The sequence below is a fragment of the Fistularia commersonii genome, chromosome 36, assembly GCF_037954325.1.
Source record: "Fistularia commersonii isolate RoL2024-O1a breed Wild chromosome 36, RoL_Fcom_v1.0, whole genome shotgun sequence".
Lineage (NCBI taxonomy): Eukaryota > Metazoa > Chordata > Actinopteri > Syngnathiformes > Fistulariidae > Fistularia > Fistularia commersonii.
Window position 1 is genome coordinate 91,958 of NC_141319.1, and position 13,489 is coordinate 105,446.

The following is a 13,489-nucleotide window of genomic DNA, read 5'->3' on the forward strand; positions in this document are numbered from 1 at the left end:
CTAATCAAAAACGCTCCAACTCAGTGAGATAAGCATTTTTTGACCCTATGGCTATATCTTTTAAACTTGTAGCTGGATTACACTGAATTTGACATATATTGTGCAGAATCATGTCCTAAACAACATATTTCAATAGCAGAAACCAGCTTGATGAAATTCAAAAGTTATTGCCACTCCTAATCAAAAACGCTCCAACTCGGTGAGATAAGCACTTTTTGAACGAATGGCTATATCTTTTGAACCTGTGAAGGGATTACACTAGTTTTGACATATATTGTGCAGAATCATGTCCTAAACAACATATTTCAATAGCAGAAACCAGCTTGATGAAATTCAAAAGTTATTGCCACTCCTAATCAAAAACGCTCCAACTCGGTGAGATAAGCATTTTTTGACCCTATGGCTATATCTTTTAAACTTGTAGCTGGATTACACTCAATTTGACATATATTGTGCAGAATCATGTCCTAAACAACATATTTCAATAGCAGAAACCAGCTTGATGAAATTCAAAAGTTATTGCCACTCCTAATCAAAAACGCTCCAACTCTGTGAGATAAGCATTTTTTGACCCTATGGCTATATCTTTTAAACTTGTAGCTGGATTACACTGAATTTGACATATATTGTGCAGAATCATGTCCTAAACAACATATTTCAATAGCAGAAACCAGCTTGATGAAATTCAAAAGTTATTGCCACTCCTAATCAAAAACGCTCCAACTCGGTGAGATAAGCACTTTTTGAACGAATGGCTATATCTTTTAAACTTGTAGCTGGATTACACTGAATTTGACATATATTGTGCAGAATCATGTCCTAAACAACATATTTCAATAGCAGAAACCAGCTTGATGAAATTCAAAAGTTATTGCCACTCCTAATCAAAAACGCTCCAACTCGGTGAGATAAGCACTTTTTGAACGAATGGCTATATCTTTTGAACCTGTGAAGGGATTACACTAGATTTGACATATATTGTGCAGAATCATGTCCTAAACAACATATTTCAATAGCAGAAACCAGCTTGATGAAATTCAAAAGTTATTGCCACTCCTAATCAAAAACGCTCCAACTCGGTGAGATAAGCATTTTTTGACCCTATGGCTATATCTTTTAAACTTGTAGCTGGATTACACTGAATTTGACATATATTGTGCAGAATCATGTCCTAAACAACATATTTCAATAGCAGAAACCAGCTTGATGAAATTCAAAAGTTATTGCCACTCCTAATCAAAAACGCTCCAACTCTGTGAGATAAGCATTTTTTGACCCTATGGCTATATCTTTTAAACTTGTAGCTGGATTACACTGAATTTGACATATATTGTGCAGAATCATGTCCTAAACAACATATTTCAATAGCAGAAACCAGCTTGATGAAATTCAAAAGTTATTGCCACTCCTAATCAAAAACGCTCCAACTCGGTGAGATAAGCATTTTTTGACCCTATGGCTATATCTTTTAAACTTGTAGCTGGATTACACTGAATTTGACATATATTGTGCAGAATCATGTCCTAAACAACATATTTCAATAGCAGAAACCAGCTTGATGAAATTCAAAAGTTATTGCCACTCCTAATCAAAAACGCTCCAACTCAGTGAGATAAGCATTTTTTGACCCTATGGCTATATCTTTTAAACTTGTAGCTGGATTACACTGAATTTGACATATATTGTGCAGAATCATGTCCTAAACAACATATTTAAATAGCAGAAACCAGCTTGATGATATTCAAAAGTTATTGCCACTCCTAATCAAAAACGCTCCACTCGGTGAGATAAGCATTTTTTGACCCTATGTCTATATCTTTTAAACTTGTAGCTGGATTACACTGAATTTGACATATATTATGCAGAATCACGTCCTAAACAACATATTTCAATAGCAGAAACCAGCTTGATGAAATTCAATAGTTATTGCCACTCCTAATCAAAAACGCTCCAACTCGGTGAGATAAGCACTTTTTGAACGAATGGCTATATCTTTTAAACTTGTAGCTGGATTACACTGAATTTGACATATATTATGCAGAATCATGTCCTAAACAACATATTTCAATAGCAGAAACCAGCTTGATGAAATTCAAAAGTTATTGCCACTCCTAATCAAAAACGCTCCAACTCGGTGAGATAAGCATTTTTTGACCCTATGGCTATATCTTTTAAACTTGTAGCTGGATTACACTGAATTTGACATATATTGTGCAGAATCATGTCCTAAACAACATATTTCAATAGCAGAAACCAGCTTGATGAAATTCAAAAGTTATTGCCACTCCTAATCAAAAACGCTCCAACTCGGTGAGATAAGCACTTTTTGAACGAATGGCTATATCTTTTGAACCTGTGAAGGGATTACACTAGATTTGACATATATTGTGCAGAATCATGTCCTAAACAACATATTTCAATAGCAGAAACCAGCTTGATGAAATTCAAAAGTTATTGCCACTCCTAATCAAAAACGCTCCAACTCGGTGAGATAAGCATTTTTTGACCCTATGGCTATATCTTTTAAACTTGTAGCTGGATTACACTGAATTTGACATATATTGTGCAGAATCATGTCCTAAACAACATATTTCAATAGCAGAAACCAGCTTGATGAAATTCAAAAGTTATTGCCACTCCTAATCAAAAACGCTCCAACTCTGTGAGATAAGCACTTTTTGAACGAATGGCTATATCTTTTAAACTTGTAGCTGGATTACACTGAATTTGACATATATTGTGCAGAATCATGTCCTAAACAACATATTTCAATAGCAGAAACCAGCTTGATGAAATTCAAAAGTTATTGCCACTCCTAATCAAAAACGCTCCATCTCGGTGAGATAAGCACTTTTTGAACGAATGGCTATATCTTTTGAACCTGTGAAGGGATTACACTAGATTTGACATATATTGTGCAGAATCATGTCCTAAACAACATATTTCAATAGCAGAAACCAGCTTGATGAAATTCAAAAGTTATTGCCACTCCTAATCAAAAACGCTCCAACTCGGTGAGATAAGCATTTTTTGACCCTATGGCTATATCTTTTAAACTTGTAGCTGGATTACACTGAATTTGACATATATTGTGCAGAATCATGTCCTAAACAACATATTTCAATAGCAGAAACCAGCTTGATGAAATTCAAAAGTTATTGCCACTCCTAATCAAAAACGCTCCAACTCGGTGAGATAAGCACTTTTTGAACGAATGGCTATATCTTTTAAACTTGTAGCTGGATTACACTGAATTTGACATATATTATGCAGAATCACGTCCTAAACAACATATTTCAATAGCAGAAACCAGCTTGATGAAATTCAAAAGTTATTGCCACTCCTAATCAAAAACGCTCCAACTCAGTGAGATAAGCATTTTTTGACCCTATGGCTATATCTTTTAAACTTGTAGCTGGATTACACTGAATTTGACATATATTGTGCAGAATCATGTCCTAAACAACATATTTCAATAGCAGAAACCAGCTTGATGAAATTCAAAAGTTATTGCCACTCCTAATCAAAAACGCTCCAACTCGGTGAGATAAGCACTTTTTGAACGAATGGCTATATCTTTTGAACCTGTGAAGGGATTACACTAGTTTTGACATATATTGTGCAGAATCATGTCCTAAACAACATATTTCAATAGCAGAAACCAGCTTGATGAAATTCAAAAGTTATTGCCACTCCTAATCAAAAACGCTCCAACTCGGTGAGATAAGCATTTTTTGACCCTATGGCTATATCTTTTAAACTTGTAGCTGGATTACACTGAATTTGACATATATTGTGCAGAATCATGTCCTAAACAACATATTTCAATAGCAGAAACCAGCTTGATGAAATTCAAAAGTTATTGCCACTCCTAATCAAAAACGCTCCAACTCGGTGAGATAAGCACTTTTTGAACGAATGGCTATATCTTTTGAACCTGTGAAGGGATTACACTAGTTTTGACATATATTGTGCAGAATCATGTCCTAAACAACATATTTCAACAGCAGAAACCAGCTTGATAAAATTCAAAAGTTATTGCCACTCCTAATCAAAAACGCTCCAACTCGGTGAGATAAGCATTTTTTGACCCTATGGCTATATCTTTTAAACTTGTAGCTGGATTACACTGAATTTGACATATATTGTGCAGAATCATGTCCTAAACAACATATTTCAATAGCAGAAACCAGCTTGATGAAATTCAAAAGTTATTGCCACTCCTAATCAAAAACGCTCCAACTCGGTGAGATAAGCACTTTTTGAACGAATGGCTATATCTTTTAAACTTGTAGCTGGATTACACTGAATTTGACATATATTATGCAGAATCATGTCCTAAACAACATATTTCAATAGCAGAAACCAGCTTGATGAAATTCAAAAGTTATTGCCACTCCTAATCAAAAACGCTCCAACTCGGTGAGATAAGCACTTTTTGAACGAATGGCTATATCTTTTGAACCTGTGAAGGGATTACACTAGTTTTGACATATATTGTGCAGAATCATGTCCTACACAACATATTTCAACAGCAGAAACCAGCTTGATGAAATTCAAAAGTTATTGCCACTCCTAATCAAAAACGCTCCAACTCGGTGAGATAAGCATTTTTTGACCCTATGGCTATATCTTTTAAACTTGTAGCTGGATTACACTGAATTTGACATATATTGTGCAGAATCATGTCCTAAACAACATATTTCAATAGCAGAAACCAGCTTGATGAAATTCAAAAGTTATTGCCACTCCTAATCAAAAACGCTCCAACTCTGTGAGATAAGCATTTTTTGACCCTATGGCTATATCTTTTAAACTTGTAGCTGGATTACACTGAATTTGACATATATTGTGCAGAATCATGTCCTAAACAACATATTTCAATAGCAGAAACCAGCTTGATGAAATTCAAAAGTTATTGCCACTCCTAATCAAAAACGCTCCAACTCGGTGAGATAAGCACTTTTTGAACGAATGGCTATATCTTTTGAACCTGTGAAGGGATTACACTAGATTTGACATATATTGTGCAGAATCATGTCCTAAACAACATATTTCAATAGCAGAAACCAGCTTGATGAAATTCAAAAGTTATTGCCACTCCTAATCAAAAACGCTCCAACTCGGTGAGATAAGCATTTTTTGACCCTATGGCTATATCTTTTAAACTTGTAGCTGGATTACACTGAATTTGACATATATTGTGCAGAATCATGTCCTAAACAACATATTTCAATAGCAGAAACCAGCTTGATGAAATTCAAAAGTTATTGCCACTCCTAATCAAAAACGCTCCAACTCGGTGAGATAAGCACTTTTTGAACGAATGGCTATATCTTTTAAACTTGTAGCTGGATTACACTGAATTTGACATATATTATGCAGAATCATGTCCTAAACAACATATTTCAATAGCAGAAACCAGCTTGATGAAATTCAAAAGTTATTGCCACTCCTAATCAAAAACGCTCCAACTCGGTGAGATAAGCACTTTTTGAACGAATGGCTATATCTTTTGAACCTGTGAAGGGATTACACTAGATTTGACATATATTGTGCAGAATCATGTCCTAAACAACATATTTCAATAGCAGAAACCAGCTTGATGAAATTCAAAAGTTATTGCCACTCCTAATCAAAAACGCTCCAACTCAGTGAGATAAGCATTTTTTGACCCTATGGCTATATCTTTTAAACTTGTAGCTGGATTACACTGAATTTGACATATATTGTGCAGAATCATGTCCTAAACAACATATTTCAACAGCAGAAACCAGCTTGATGAAATTCAAAAGTTATTGCCACTCCTAATCAAAAACGCTCCAACTCGGTGAGATATGCATTTTTTGACCCTATGGCTATATCTTTTAAACTTGTAGCTGGATTACACTGAATTTGACATATATTGTGCAGAATCATGTCCTAAACAACATATTTCAATAGCAGAAACCAGCTTGATGAAATTCAAAAGTTATTGCCACTCCTAATCAAAAACGCTCCACTCGGTGAGATAAGCATTTTTTGACCCTATGTCTATATCTTTTAAACTTGTAGCTGGATTACACTGAATTTGACATATATTATGCAGAATCACGTCCTAAACAACATATTTCAATAGCAGAAACCAGCTTGATGAAATTCAATAGTTATTGCCACTCCTAATCAAAAACGCTCCAACTCGGTGAGATAAGCACTTTTTGAACGAATGGCTATATCTTTTAAACTTGTAGCTGGATTACACTGAATTTGACATATATTGTGCAGAATCATGTCCTAAACAACATATTTCAATAGCAGAAACCAGCTTGATGAAATTCAAAAGTTATTGCCACTCCTAATCAAAAACGCTCCAACTCGGTGAGATAAGCACTTTTTGACCCTATGGCTATATCTTTTGAACCTGTGAAGGGATTACACTAGATTTGACATATATTGTGCAGAATCATGTCCTAAACAACATATTTCAATAGCAGAAACCAGCTTGATGATATTCAAAAGTTATTGCCACTCCTAATCAAAAACGCTCCACTCGGTGAGATAAGCATTTTTTGACCCTATGTCTATATCTTTTAAACTTGTAGCTGGATTACACTGAATTTGACATATATTATGCAGAATCACGTCCTAAACAACATATTTCAATAGCAGAAACCAGCTTGATGAAATTCAATAGTTATTGCCACTCCTAATCAAAAACGCTCCAACTCGGTGAGATAAGCACTTTTTGAACGAATGGCTATATCTTTTAAACTTGTAGCTGGATTACACTGAATTTGACATATATTATGCAGAATCATGTCCTAAACAACATATTTCAATAGCAGAAACCAGCTTGATGAAATTCAAAAGTTATTGCCACTCCTAATCAAAAACGCTCCAACTCGGTGAGATAAGCACTTTTTGAACGAATGGCTATATCTTTTGAACCTGTGAAGGGATTACACTAGTTTTGACATATATTGTGCAGAATCATGTCCTAAACAACATATTTCAACAGCAGAAACCAGCTTGATGAAATTCAAAAGTTATTGCCACTCCTAATCAAAAACGCTCCAAGTCGGTGAGATAAGCATTTTTTGACCCTATGGCTATATCTTTTAAACTTGTAGCTGGATTACACTGAATTTGACATATATTGTGCAGAATCATGTCCTAAACAACATATTTCAATAGCAGAAACCAGCTTGATGAAATTCAAAAGTTATTGCCACTCCTAATCAAAAACGCTCCAACTCGGTGAGATAAGCACTTTTTGAACGAATGGCTATATCTTTTGAACCTGTGAAGGGATTACACTAGATTTGACATATATTGTGCAGAATCATGTCCTAAACAACATATTTCAATAGCAGAAACCAGCTTGATGAAATTCAAAAGTTATTGCCACTCCTAATCAAAAACGCTCCAACTCGGTGAGATAAGCATTTTTTGACCCTATGGCTATATCTTTTAAACTTGTAGCTGGATTACACTGAATTTGACATATATTGTGCAGAATCATGTCCTAAACAACATATTTCAATAGCAGAAACCAGCTTGATGAAATTCAAAAGTTATTGCCACTCCTAATCAAAAACGCTCCAACTCGGTGAGATAAGCATTTTTTGACCCTATGGCTATATCTTTTAAACTTGTAGCTGGATTACACTGAATTTGACATATATTGTGCAGAATCATGTCCTAAACAACATATTTCAATAGCAGAAACCAGCTTGATGAAATTCAAAAGTTATTGCCACTCCTAATCAAAAACGCTCCAACTCGGTGAGATAAGCACTTTTTGAACGAATGGCTATATCTTTTGAACCTGTGAAGGGATTACACTAGATTTGACATATATTGTGCAGAATCATGTCCTAAACAACATATTTCAATAGCAGAAACCAGCTTGATGAAATTCAAAAGTTATTGCCACTCCTAATCAAAAACGCTCCAACTCGGTGAGATAAGCATTTTTTGACCCTATGGCTATATCTTTTAAACTTGTAGCTGGATTACACTGAATTTGACATATATTGTGCAGAATCATGTCCTAAACAACATATTTCAATAGCAGAAACCAGCTTGATGAAATTCAAAAGTTATTGCCACTCCTAATCAAAAACGCTCCAACTCGGTGAGATAAGCACTTTTTGAACGAATGGCTATATCTTTTGAACCTGTGAAGGGATTACACTAGTTTTGACATATATTGTGCAGAATCATGTCCTAAACAACATATTTCAACAGCAGAAACCAGCTTGATGAAATTCAAAAGTTATTGCCACTCCTAATCAAAAACGCTCCAACTCGGTGAGATAAGCATTTTTTGACCCTATGGCTATATCTTTTAAACTTGTAGCTGGATTACACTGAATTTGACATATATTGTGCAGAATCATGTCCTAAACAACATATTTCAATAGCAGAAACCAGCTTGATGAAATTCAAAAGTTATTGCCACTCCTAATCAAAAACGCTCCAACTCGGTGAGATAAGCACTTTTTGAACGAATGGCTATATCTTTTAAACTTGTAGCTGGATTACACTGAATTTGACATATATTATGCAGAATCATGTCCTAAACAACATATTTCAATAGCAGAAACCAGCTTGATGAAATTCAAAAGTTATTGCCACTCCTAATCAAAAACGCTCCAACTCGGTGAGATAAGCACTTTTTGAACGAATGGCTATATCTTTTGAACCTGTGAAGGGATTACACTAGATTTGACATATATTGTGCAGAATCATGTCCTAAACAACATATTTCAATAGCAGAAACCAGCTTGATGAAATTCAAAAGTTATTGCCACTCCTAATCAAAAACGCTCCAACTCAGTGAGATAAGCACTTTTTGACCCTATGGCTATATCTTTTAAACTTGTAGCTGGATTACACTGAATTTGACATATATTGTGCAGAATCATGTCCTAAACAACATATTTCAACAGCAGAAACCAGCTTGATGAAATTCAAAAGTTATTGCCACTCCTAATCAAAAACGCTCCAACTCGGTGAGATATGCATTTTTTGACCCTATGGCTATATCTTTTAAACTTGTAGCTGGATTACACTGAATTTGACATATATTGTGCAGAATCATGTCCTAAACAACATATTTCAATAGCAGAAACCAGCTTGATGAAATTCAAAAGTTATTGCCACTCCTAATCAAAAACGCTCCACTCGGTGAGATAAGCATTTTTTGACCCTATGTCTATATCTTTTAAACTTGTAGCTGGATTACACTGAATTTGACATATATTATGCAGAATCACGTCCTAAACAACATATTTCAATAGCAGAAACCAGCTTGATGAAATTCAATAGTTATTGCCACTCCTAATCAAAAACGCTCCAACTCGGTGAGATAAGCACTTTTTGAACGAATGGCTATATGTTTTAAACTTGTAGCTGGATTACACTGAATTTGACATATATTATGCAGAATCATGTCCTAAACAACATATTTCAATAGCAGAAACCAGCTTGATGAAATTCAAAAGTTATTGCCACTCCTAATCAAAAACGCTCCAACTCGGTGAGATAAGCATTTTTTGACCCTATGGCTATATCTTTTAAACTTGTAGCTGGATTACACTGAATTTGACATATATTGTGCAGAATCATGTCCTAAACAACATATTTCAATAGCAGAAACCAGCTTGATGAAATTCAAAAGTTATTGCCACTCCTAATCAAAAACGCTCAAACTCTGTGAGAAAAGAATTTTTTGACCCTATGGCTATATCTTTTAAACTTGTAGCTGGATTACACTGAATTTGACTTATATTGTGCAGAATCATGTCCTAAACAACATATTTCAATAGCAGAAACCAGCTTGATGAAATTCAAAAGTTATTGCCACTCCTAATCAAAAACGCTCCAACTCGGTGAGATAAGCACTTTTTGAACGAATGGCTATATCTTTTAAACTTGTAGCTGGATTACACTGAATTTGACATATATTGTGCAGAATCATGTCCTAAACAACATATTTCAATAGCAGAAACCAGCTTGATGAAATTCAAAAGTTATTGCCACTCCTAATCAAAAACGCTCCAACTCGGTGAGATAAGCACTTTTTGACCCTATGGCTATATCTTTTGAACCTGTGAAGGGATTACACTAGATTTGACATATATTGTGCAGAATCATGTCCTAAACAACATATTTCAATAGCAGAAACCAGCTTGATGATATTCAAAAGTTATTGCCACTCCTAATCAAAAACGCTCCACTCGGTGAGATAAGCATTTTTTGACCCTATGTCTATATCTTTTAAACTTGTAGCTGGATTACACTGAATTTGACATATATTATGCAGAATCACGTCCTAAACAACATATTTCAATAGCAGAAACCAGCTTGATGAAATTCAATAGTTATTGCCACTCCTAATCAAAAACGCTCCAACTCGGTGAGATAAGCACTTTTTGAACGAATGGCTATATCTTTTAAACTTGTAGCTGGATTACACTGAATTTGACATATATTATGCAGAATCATGTCCTAAACAACATATTTCAATAGCAGAAACCAGCTTGATGAAATTCAAAAGTTATTGCCACTCCTAATCAAAAACGCTCCAACTCGGTGAGATAAGCACTTTTTGAACGAATGGCTATATCTTTTGAACCTGTGAAGGGATTACACTAGTTTTGACATATATTGTGCAGAATCATGTCCTAAACAACATATTTCAACAGCAGAAACCAGCTTGATGAAATTCAAAAGTTATTGCCACTCCTAATCAAAAACGCTCCAAGTCGGTGAGATAAGCATTTTTTGACCCTATGGCTATATCTTTTAAACTTGTAGCTGGATTACACTGAATTTGACATATATTGTGCAGAATCATGTCCTAAACAACATATTTCAATAGCAGAAACCAGCTTGATGAAATTCAAAAGTTATTGCCACTCCTAATCAAAAACGCTCCAACTCTGTGAGATAAGCACTTTTTGAACGAATGGCTATATCTTTTGAACCTGTGAAGGGATTACACTAGATTTGACATATATTGTGCAGAATCATGTCCTAAACAACATATTTCAATAGCAGAAACCAGCTTGATGAAATTCAAAAGTTATTGCCACTCCTAATCAAAAACGCTCCAACTCGGTGAGATAAGCATTTTTTGACCCTATGGCTATATCTTTTAAACTTGTAGCTGGATTACACTGAATTTGACATATATTGTGCAGAATCATGTCCTAAACAACATATTTCAATAGCAGAAACCAGCTTGATGAAATTCAAAAGTTATTGCCACTCCTAATCAAAAACGCTCCAACTCGGTGAGATAAGCATTTTTTGACCCTATGGCTATATCTTTTAAACTTGTAGCTGGATTACACTGAATTTGACATATATTGTGCAGAATCATGTCCTAAACAACATATTTCAATAGCAGAAACCAGCTTGATGAAATTCAAAAGTTATTGCCACTCCTAATCAAAAACGCTCCAACTCGGTGAGATAAGCACTTTTTGAACGAATGGCTATATCTTTTGAACCTGTGAAGGGATTACACTAGATTTGACATATATTGTGCAGAATCATGTCCTAAACAACATATTTCAATAGCAGAAACCAGCTTGATGAAATTCAAAAGTTATTGCCACTCCTAATCAAAAACGCTCCAACTCGGTGAGATAAGCATTTTTTGACCCTATGGCTATATCTTTTAAACTTGTAGCTGGATTACACTGAATTTGACATATATTGTGCAGAATCATGTCCTAAACAACATATTTCAATAGCAGAAACCAGCTTGATGAAATTCAAAAGTTATTGCCACTCCTAATCAAAAACGCTCCAACTCGGTGAGATAAGCACTTTTTGAACGAATGGCTATATCTTTTGAACCTGTGAAGGGATTACACTAGTTTTGACATATATTGTGCAGAATCATGTCCTAAACAACATATTTCAACAGCAGAAACCAGCTTGATGAAATTCAAAAGTTATTGCCACTCCTAATCAAAAACGCTCCAACTCGGTGAGATAAGCATTTTTTGACCCTATGGCTATATCTTTTAAACTTGTAGCTGGATTACACTGAATTTGACATATATTGTGCAGAATCATGTCCTAAACAACATATTTCAATAGCAGAAACCAGCTTGATGAAATTCAAAAGTTATTGCCACTCCTAATCAAAAACGCTCCAACTCGGTGAGATAAGCACTTTTTGAACGAATGGCTATATCTTTTAAACTTGTAGCTGGATTACACTGAATTTGACATATATTATGCAGAATCATGTCCTAAACAACATATTTCAATAGCAGAAACCAGCTTGATGAAATTCAAAAGTTATTGCCACTCCTAATCAAAAACGCTCCAACTCGGTGAGATAAGCACTTTTTGAACGAATGGCTATATCTTTTGAACCTGTGAAGGGATTACACTAGTTTTGACATATATTGTGCAGAATCATGTCCTACACAACATATTTCAACAGCAGAAACCAGCTTGATGAAATTCAAAAGTTATTGCCACTCCTAATCAAAAACGCTCCAACTCGGTGAGATAAGCATTTTTTGACCCTATGGCTATATCTTTTAAACTTGTAGCTGGATTACACTGAATTTGACATATATTGTGCAGAATCATGTCCTAAACAACATATTTCAATAGCAGAAACCAGCTTGATGAAATTCAAAAGTTATTGCCACTCCTAATCAAAAACGCTCCAACTCTGTGAGAAAAGCATTTTTTGACCCTATGGCTATATCTTTTAAACTTGTAGCTGGATTACACTGAATTTGACATATATTGTGCAGAATCATGTCCTAAACAACATATTTCAATAGCAGAAACCAGCTTGATGAAATTCAAAAGTTATTGCCACTCCTAATCAAAAACGCTGCAACTCGGTGAGATAAGCACTTTTTGAACGAATGGCTATATCTTTTGAACCTGTGAAGGGATTACACTAGTTTTGACATATATTGTGCAGAATCATGTCCTAAACAACATATTTCAATAGCAGAAACCAGCTTGATGAAATTCAAAAGTTATTGCCACTCCTAATCAAAAACGCTCCAACTCGGTGAGATAAGCATTTTTTGACCCTATGGCTATATCTTTTAAACTTGTAGCTGGATTACACTGAATTTGACATATATTGTGCAGAATCATGTCCTAAACAACATATTTCAATAGCAGAAACCAGCTTGATGAAATTCAAAAGTTATTGCCACTCCTAATCAAAAACGCTCCAACTCTGTGAGATAAGCATTTTTTGAACGAATGGCTATATCTTTTAAACTTGTAGCTGGATTACACTGAATTTGACATATATTATGCAGAATCACGTCCTAAACAACATATTTCAATAGCAGAAACCAGCTTGATGAAATTCAATAGTTATTGCCACTCCTAATCAAAAACGCTCCAACTCGGTGAGATAAGCACTTTTTGAACGAATGGCTATATCTTTTAAACTTGTAGCTGGATTACACTGAATTTGACATATATTATGCAGAATCATGTCCTA